Source organism: Crotalus tigris, unplaced genomic scaffold, assembly GCF_016545835.1.
Source record: "Crotalus tigris isolate CLP2741 ecotype Arizona unplaced genomic scaffold, ASM1654583v1 scf7180000019218.882973, whole genome shotgun sequence".
Classification (NCBI taxonomy): Eukaryota; Metazoa; Chordata; class Lepidosauria; order Squamata; family Viperidae; genus Crotalus; species Crotalus tigris.
In genome coordinates, this window is record NW_024097440.1 from 772,453 (window position 1) to 782,057 (window position 9,605).

The 9,605-nt window shown below is 38.5% G+C and overlaps 1 protein-coding gene across 3 annotated transcripts in view; it reads right to left on the minus strand.

Annotated features, from left to right (window-relative positions):
- The window catches only part of AFF1 (AF4/FMR2 family member 1), a 146,060-nt gene extending 139,787 nt beyond the window's left edge, over positions 1-6,273 (minus strand). For 2 of the 3 annotated variants that reach the window (XM_039361185.1, XM_039361183.1), the window contains exon 1: positions 6,065-6,272. The gene's annotated coding sequence lies outside the window, so the exon portion shown is untranslated. Of the gene's footprint in view, positions 1-6,064 lie in introns of all 3 variants that reach the window. The other variant, XM_039361186.1, reaches the window with a different exon arrangement.
- Between the last annotated feature and the right edge of the window lie 3,332 nt (positions 6,274-9,605).

The window sequence follows — 9,605 nt, forward strand, 5'->3', positions numbered from 1 at the left end:
CCCTTCCCCCCCCCTGAGCTTCCCAGAGCAGAATATAGGCTTAAGAAATAATAATAATAAAAAAAAAAAAATAAAAAATTAAATTAAAAACTTTATATTTATATATATAAAAAAGATATCTATAATATATATAAAAATAAAACTTATGAAAAAGCTATATAATATTTTTGTATACCCAATCTAAATTGTATAAATTTTATCCATTTGTCCCAGATAGCAAAAAACTTCTCTTGCGTTTGTTGCTTTAAGAAAGCCGAAATCTTTGCCATTTCTGCCAGATAAGCTACTTTAAAAAACCATTCCTGCAATGTAGGCAAAGATTCCTTCTTCCAATATTGTCCAATTAACAGCCTCGCGGCTGTGATCAAGTTTAACATCAATACAACCTCCTTTGTATCACAATCTGTAACAATACCTAACAAAAATAATTGCGGAGTAAATTTTACCCTCCTTCTAAAAATTCTCTGGATATTCCACCATATTTTGATCCAAAATGCTTTTATCTCTCTACATGACCACCAAATATGATAATAGGAAGCCTCCTTATAACCACATCTCCAACATTTAGGTTGCACGTCAGGGTACATGTAAGACATTTTTTGTGGATCAAGGTGCCATCTATAAAACATTTTATAAAAATTCTCCCTTAGATTCTGTGCTTGAGTAAATTTGACATTTCTCACCCAAATAGTTTCCCAGGTGTCCAATGAAACTGGCTCACCAAAGTTCTGCGCCCATCTAATCATACAATCTTTAATTAGTTCCGTTTCTGAGTCCAATTCAACTAAAACCCCATAAATTCTCTTAATGTGGGTTTGTCTTTGATCCTTCAGTTGCTTAATAAGATTTTCATCTTCTCTAAGAAAACCCACCTTACAATCCATCTTCCATCTATCTAGTAGTTGCCTATATTGGAACCAAGAATAAGTAAAATTTTCTTGTGCTAATTCTTCCCGTGATTTTAATTGCCAGTTTTGTCCATCCCATTTAAGTAACTGTCTGTAAGACACCATATCCATTTTAACCCCTCTTTTTATTCCTTCTATCGCATGCCAAGGTATAGCCCATAATGGTACTTTAAAATCACTTTTATAATATTTTCTCCAAATCCTAAGTAAAGAAATTCTTAAAATATGAGATTTAAAAGCCCAATCTATTTTTTTATTAAATATTAAATAGGCATGCCACCCATAAAGTAAATCCCATCCCTCTAGATAAAGTATCTCAGAATTTGTCAAATTTACCCAGTCACTAATTAATGTTAAAACCACCGCATCATAATATAATTTCAAATTTGGTACCTTGAGTCCGCCCCTCTCACGGAAGTCTTGCATAATTTTGAACTTAACCCTTGGTTTTTTCCCTGCCCAAATAAATTTATTGAGACCCTTCTGCCACTCATTTAAATTAATCTCATTTTTCAAAATTGGTAACATTTGAGTGAAGCCTTCAGATTTGTTACTCAAACAATATCTGATGTGATTTTGGCCAGAAAAACACAAACCTCTTGTCAGTTTATATTTTGGGTTAAACATTTTGAGTATTGATGCCAGGGTAGGATATGTATATATAATCCAAAGCTTGCTCATCTTTATTAATTAAGATGAGCTGAATATATAATTACTGTAATAACTATCTTCTTTACTTCCAGCATATTCATTAAATGCAGACACTATTTTTAATGTTTTTAATTTCTCTGTTTCACAATCTTTAGATCTGTAGTTATCATTAATTAATGTATTGAATTTATATGGCTGCCCAATTCACAAGAGTGATTTTGCGACTTACAATTTGAGGTAGCATTAACACAGGGTAACATAAATGTAGACCTTCAGAATATGAAAACTGCAGAATAGTGAAATAACATAAATAACAATTACAGAAGTGACTAAAGCTTTCAACACATATCTCATTCAAGGGTTTTACACCCTGCATATGCTCATCCCTTTGTTTGGTTCAATAGTTGAGAAAGAACAAAGTCTTTGCAGCCCTGCAGAAATTTGTCTAAATTTCGGGGGAATTTTGTTCCATAGGGCGGGGGCTACATTAGATGTATCCTTGGGTCCCACTAGGTGACATTAATTCATGTATAGAGGATTGATTCAAGAATAGAGGAGACATGGAATAAGGAATTGGAATGCCCCATTGGAATATTTATATATATATTGATGGAAATTTAGTTCAGAAACTCTAGATCACATTTCTATATGCAGGGAGTCCTCAATATATGATCACAATTGAGGCCAAAATTTCTGTAGCTAAGCAAGGCAGTTGTTGAGTGAATGTTGCCCCATTTTACGACCTTTCTTGCCACAGTTGCTAAGTGAATCACTGCAGTTAAGTTAGTAACACGGTTGTTAAGTGAATCTGGCTTCCCCCATTGACTTAGCTTGTCAGAAGGTTGCAAAAGGGGATCACAAGATCTCAGGACACTGCGACCGTCATAAATATGAGTCAGATGTCAAGTGTCTGAATTTTGATCGCATTGACCAAGGGGATGCTGCAATAGTAGTAAGTGTGGAAAATGGTTATAAGTCACTTTTCTAGTGCCGTTGTAACTTCTAAAGGTCACTAAACAAATGATTGTAAGTTGAGGACTATCTGTATGTAAAATTATAGCATATATGGAGGGACAAAATAGTGAGGTCTTTTCAAAAAGAAATTCCCAATTTAGCTAATTAATTTAGATGTGGCATTCAAAATGCAAGGCAGCCATTCATGTGTTATTCAGTACTATCTCTCCTTTTGACATAAATTGTTTCCCATTTATTTTGTTCTGCAAAATTCATGGGGTTTTTTTGTATATGTGGATGTTATCCTGAATTAAATGCCGTTTGAAAACTAATGGGACGATAGAAATTCATATTACAGCACATGTTAAATGTAGGTGCTTAAATTTTCATCTGTAGAAATTATTAAATAATTGTAAGCTAATCATTTAATTCTATAAAATAAATAAGTAGATAAAACTGGTTCTTAGTACAAAAGCCATGTGCTTCCTTTTTTTTTACTATGATCAAAATGCTGCAATACTTTCATTTGACTTTGTTTTAATGCATGCTTCATCCACATTTTTTTTTTAACTTTCTTTTATATTCTACTCCTTGCAAATGACAGTAAGACAAAGTATCCAGCACAGATTAGAATGAGGTTTTTTAATGACACTGAGGAAAGGAGCTGTTCTTAAAAACAAGCATTGTTTTTCAAAGCTTTATCCAGGCATGTCAAATACAGCAGTCCAGCTGCATAACACTATTTTGTGAAATCTCAATCTCTCTCGCTCTGTCTCTAACTGTACTTGGATATATTTGCTGCAGATCCAGTGATTAATGGATGGCTTGGGCTCCATGGAGTCAATAGACTGACGGAATATAGCAATTGCAAAATTCATCACTATATGATATCTTTATTAAAATCAGCCAAAATATACAAAGGGGTGTGCCACTTTCTGAGTTCTGTCAAATTCCTCATTAACCCCGGTTTCAGTAACTCAGAAACTTGCATAGCCTTCTGGGTGGTTGCAGTTGGCCTAAAGGAATTGCTAAGAATTCTGGTTTTGGTTTTCCATGAAAAGTTCGCAATAGTGGCAAATATCTGTAGCTCGGGTGTAGGATGAGGGTAAAGGTTCACGCTCTGAGCTTGTGGTTGGTTTCCGAATGGAAGCCTGGCCCTCCAAGCCAGGCAATTCCATCAACAGACACATTGACCAACAACTGGCCTCCGAACCCCTCAGAATCCAAATCAACCACCCAGCCAACCAGAGATGGCACTGACCCTCAACCAACCCACGCAGGCCCCCTCCCAGCAGTTCACCTCCCAATGACCCTGATCTGGTATAACCTCCCTATCATAAAACTCATCACAAGACCCTCATTGATGGCTCACACCTGACCCATCATAAGACCCATCACAGACCCTCACTCGACACACCCACACCAGAAGCCCTTATAAACAGAAGAACACTGACACTGACATCCCCTAAACTACGCTGGAGATGTTACCCAGCCTGGTAATGAAAGATTCGGAAACCAACCCACAAGCTTGGAGAACGAACCTCCACCCTCAACTAACAGAGTTGTTTAGCTTTGGCAGAAAACTTTTAAGTATAACTCCCAAGGAACACAGTAATAAATAGGAATCAAGGCGAAGAGCTTGAGTGCAAGACTGATGAAGAAGAGACCACACAGTATGATTTTCCAGAGATGCCTTTTGTTCAGACAAAAGTTGCTAAACAAAACAAGAAATGCAATCACGAACAACGTCACATGGAAACTACCTCTATCTTATTACCTCACTCATTTAATCATTATTTAATTATTGACTTCTGCATTTCAAATTCATTTCAAGACCATCTGCAACCATATTATTACCATCACACCATTTCACTTTCAATATGCTGATGCAATTCTCCAAATATGTCAAAATCCAACCCTCTACACAGCAGCATTTCTCAACCATCAGACTTCAACTCAGAATTCTCCAGCCACCATGGCTGGGTAGGGAATTCTGGGAATTGAAGTCCAGACATCTTAAAGTTGCCCAGGTTACGAACACTGCTCTACAGTATCAGGAGTGCATATTTTGGGATCTGCCAGTCCCTATATGGTTGCCCAACTGTTGGGAAGAGTCGTTTTATTTCTGCTTATTTCTCCTTTTGGGCCTATTTTTTTTGGCCTCACCAAAACAAACTGCCCCACCCATTTTAGGGAATGTAACCTCCAGGGTTGGCCTCATATGAATATCTTTGAGCTTCATAATTGCAATACTGTAGTGTTTCCCTCTTCTTTCTCTGCACTATATCTACACAGATTTAATGGAGTGAGTCTTTTTTTTAAAAATTGTACATAATAAGGAAAGCAGTTTAAGAAATATAATTCGACATAATGTCTCCCAAGGTTCTGCAGTCTATTTTGCATTGCGGCTGAAAGAAGGGCTTGACTATGCATCCTTGCTACACAATTGTGGACGTGTACACAACAACTATCCGCTTATTCCTCAGTGAGTCCTTCATGTCTATTGCACTAAAAAGAGGAACTAATCACCACATCCCAATCTAAGTGCATCCAGAGCAACCACATATGGCATAATAAAGCAATTTTTTTCCTGGGAGAAAAGAACTGTCTTTTAGTTTAAGAAAATTTAAGCATGTGGATTTTGCTTTAAACTGAAGAACTGAATGAACTGAACAAGCTTCTTGGATGCCAAGCAAAACATTTTCAAAGGAAAAGAAAAACCAAGAAAGTCTAGTTGCCTTTTGGAAAAGCACCTTTGGGGGCAACCATGACCTGGATGACTGAGAATCTCCACAGACGTTTTTTTTTTTTTTTAAACCAATTTGAATTTAGAGCACATATTGTTGGGCACATAACCTAAGCATGCAAAAACCGAAGCTAGTGGATCGCATCTACATTGAGAGAGAATGACACACAACACAGAAAACGGGACTTTGAAAACAATCAAAGTAACCAATTTTTTTTTTAAAAAAGAAAGTTAAGAATGAAGAAACACTTTAAACAAAACTTGTCAACAAATCCCGGGCATGTTCCTCTCGCCATTCATGCTGGACTCAGCCAAGCAAACACGAACCAACGTCACGCACGCCCTGCATAAATAATAATGCGAAATCCAGGAGCGCACACACACACGCACACACACACGCACACATACAGAGGCACACACACACACACACACACACACACACACACGCTCCTCGCAAAGACTTCAAAAACCTCCATCTATCCCACGCAAAGAGATCTGCATACAAACGCCCGGCGCATCGTCGCTTGCTTAACTTTCAAAAGCCAGGAATCCCAGGATTAGCAAAGAAAAGGGAAAAACGCCAGAAAAGTTGGAACCAACAGGGAAGGGGGGGGGGGGGAAGCCAGACCTTTTATAAACCCAAATCCTCTTCTCTTCCCCCCCCCTTTTTCTCCCCTCCAGGAATGGAATCTTCGTTCTCTGCAAGCCAGAAATAGAAGCTTTCTTATTTTTAGTAGCAATAGTTTTCATTTTTGCTGAGAATTTATTCAGGGATGAGAGGGGTGGGGTGGGGGAGGTCTCTCACCTTGGCTAAATCCATGCAGTTCCCATCGGGAGGCGTTATGACTAAATAACGGGGTGCCCGGAGCCTCCTCCCCACCCCTCAAGCCAGCCGAGGCAGGTGAGGTGGGCGGGGAGAAGAAACAAAGTTATAGAAGAGTATTTGACGTCGGTCCCGTCCGCTTGCTGGCTCTCCCTCTCCAGCCAGGGGGCTGTTACGGGAGCAGCAGCTGGAACTTGGTCACGTGGGGAGAGGCAGGCCCAGCGCTGTCGGGATTGGCCCGCCCAAGCCGACAACCAGGGAGCAAATCCCGACAGGTTCTGGTCCCGCCCACCTAGGCATTGACCTACAACATCGACGAGCCCTTCGGCAAGCTGTCGAAGCATCTCCGGAAAATGCCGAAGAGTTGGGTTTGGTCGAGGCGTAAAAGGGATGTTGGGGTAAAGCCGAGTTGTGGGCGTACTATTCTCAAGCACCGGGGAATGCCTTGGGAATATTACACCCAAGATAGGAAAGCTTCCGTGATTTTATAAATGCAGCTTTTTTAAAATTTTACAATGCAGTTATTTTTATCATGCCAATTACTTACAGATATATAACATCGTTAAGATGATCAAGGTGATCATCTTCTCTGTCTGAAAGAACCAGGCAGTATGCAAGAAGAAAGACCACTTTCTGGGGACTGTTCAGACGTTTTACCAGAAAAGGTCCCTTCCAACTCTATTATTATTGTTAGTATTGATCATCGCACAGTCAGCCAGATGTTCAGACTGGATTTGGCATTTTTGTCTACCTATTGAGTCCTTACCCAGGACCTGGGATAGGCAGATGTGGATGTTTGATGGTATTACAGATATCGTCGCAGGATGGAAGCAGTTCCTAATAAGGCCGCCTTTTGCAATTGACTAATAGCAAATTTATCAATGCCAATGGTATTCAAGTGGTGCTCCAGTTGTTTTGGGATTGCACCCAAGGCACCCATTACTATTGGTACTACCCTTACTTGCCTTTGCCACATTCGTTCTGTTTTTATTTATAAATCTTTGTATTTTGTTATCTTCTCCAGTTCTTTTTCTTCTGTCCTGCTGTCTCCAGGCACTGCCACATCCACTATACAGACTTTTTGTCTTATTGGCAATTGTTAAGTCCGGGGTGCTATGTGATGGAAAAGATCCCTTCCAACTCAATTATTATTATTATTATTATTATTATTATTATTAGTATTAGTAGTAGTAGTAGTAGTAGTAGTAGTAGTAGTATTGTTAGTATTGTTGTTGTTATTTATTAGAGGATTGTGAATTCATAAGCACTGGCTCATTTTCAGGTAGAGCAGTGGTTCCTATATTTTTTGCCGTCACACCTCCCTTTAGATAGAAGAATCTTAATGTCCCCTAAAAATGCAAACACCAAAAGGAACAGTGAAAACAATAAAATGAAACTTTGTTGAACCTGAAGGGCCAATATCCTGCAATGCATTTTCTTGTAGCTATAATTTTGAATATTACTTAGTTGATTTTAATTGTTTTAGATATTTTTGTTGTAATTTCAGATGTTATATTTAATATAATCTTGGTGTTTATATTATAATTTAATATAGGCTGTATCCTGGATCTCACATATATTAGGTTGCTTTTCAAATATATTTTGTTTTAAATATTATTTTGTTTATTATCTATACCTGTCTACCACTGCAATAAAATGAAATTGAAACAATGCAATGAAATGTTTAATCAAGGTATTGAAAAAATTGAAAGGGCAAAATTTGTCCCTTTTCTACCACCAAGTTACTCACTTGAAGCTGGCATTTGGGGAAAAGTGAATTTACTGAAACAGTGAACAACTAAAATGTTCTTCACAACTCCTCTGGTCTCTGTTTCTACTTATCCACCTCACACTTTATTCTTATTTTTTAATTTATTATTAGACTTCTATGCCACCCATCTTACTGAGATGATGCCAGGCGAGAACCTAAGAGACACTGTGGAACCCTGAAGGTAGGACTATGAGTTGCATATATATATAAGTAACACCTCTCTGTATTCCTTTGAGCTATAATTTCTCATCTTTGCTACGTGTCAAGCCTGCATAATTTTAGCATCTTGTCTGAGCACAATTCGTGATGAGACAGTTGCTGGAATTGGGTATGTCTAGTTTAATGAAGAGAAGGACGAGGGGGGACATGATAGCAGTGTTCCAATATCTCAGAGGCTGCCACAAAGAAGAGGGAGTCAAGCTATTCTCCAAGGCGCCTGAAGGCAGGACAAGAAGCAACGGGTGGAAGCTAACCAAAGAGAGAAGCAACCTAGAACTAAGGAGAAACTTCCTGACAGTTAGAACAATTAACCAGTGGAACAACCTGCCCCCAGAAGCGGTGAATGCACAACACTGGACGTTTTTAAGAAGAAACTGGACAGCCTATACCAGAAATGGTATAGGGTTTCTGCCTGAGCAGAGGGTTGGACTAGATGACCTCCAAGGTCCCTTCCAACTTTATTATTATTATTATTGTTATTGTTATTATATAAAAACCATTGTTCTTACTAAGTAGCATTACATTAAAAAGACTTAAAATTCAACCAATTACATTTTCTATCTTGAAAGAATATTCTATCCCTGTAAAAATGTACAAGGCTTAATATTATTTTTGCCATTTCACCCCGGGCTTTTCATAAAGAGGAGTATGGAAAAATGGGAGCTAGGAAGGAAGGCTGAGAAGGGAACAGCTGTTGCCCAGGGACAGATTTTCCCAAACTGATCGCGATACCAAAACAAACTAACCTTGGGTGAAATCATAATCTATTGGTTTACAAGAAAGGCAAACTGATATTTCAAAGCTTTTGCTATCGAAAACTTTTTTTGGGGGGGAGAAATCCTTTTCTCCACACCAACCTCACAGTATATAAAAAAAAATCCACAGGAGAATCAGGAAGAAAGGAAGACAGGTATGCAAATTAATTACATCAGAGAAAGATAGTTTTAAGATCAAATATGTAAAATGAATAGATTAATTTCATTGTTGCAAGTTTTCAGCCATTTTCGTTTAGTCATGATTTATGATTTAGTATAATGGCTTAAGCAAACATGGTTTAAAGCAAACCATGGCTCCTGCAATGTGTAAGTCCAATTAGTGTAAAGTTAAAAAAAGGTAAACATGGAAGCTCTGTGGGTTGCAAGAAGAGATGCTGATTTGCAGTTCAGCTGTGGATACGGAGGTGACTTTGCACTCCTAATCTTGAAGGCTGAAGCCCAGAGTCTAGCACAATGGGGACATTGAAAGTCCATTCTTGTAATAACTGTGGATGTTAGTCTGTGACACTGATGCCATTCATGGTTTTGGTGGTGCCTGTCTTCAAAGCTGGTGGAGGCATCAAAGCACAGAGCTTTCCAGTGGGTTCCGTCAGCAGCTGCAAGCATGAAGTTCCCTTGGTTGGATGTCACAGTGGTATAGAGTTTCTTTCACAGTGTTTTAGTAGTGCTTGCAGAGTCAACCTCTAGGTCTCTTCCCAGACTCCAGTACACTATACAACAGGGGTCTTCAAACTTGGCCCTTTTATGACCTGTGGAC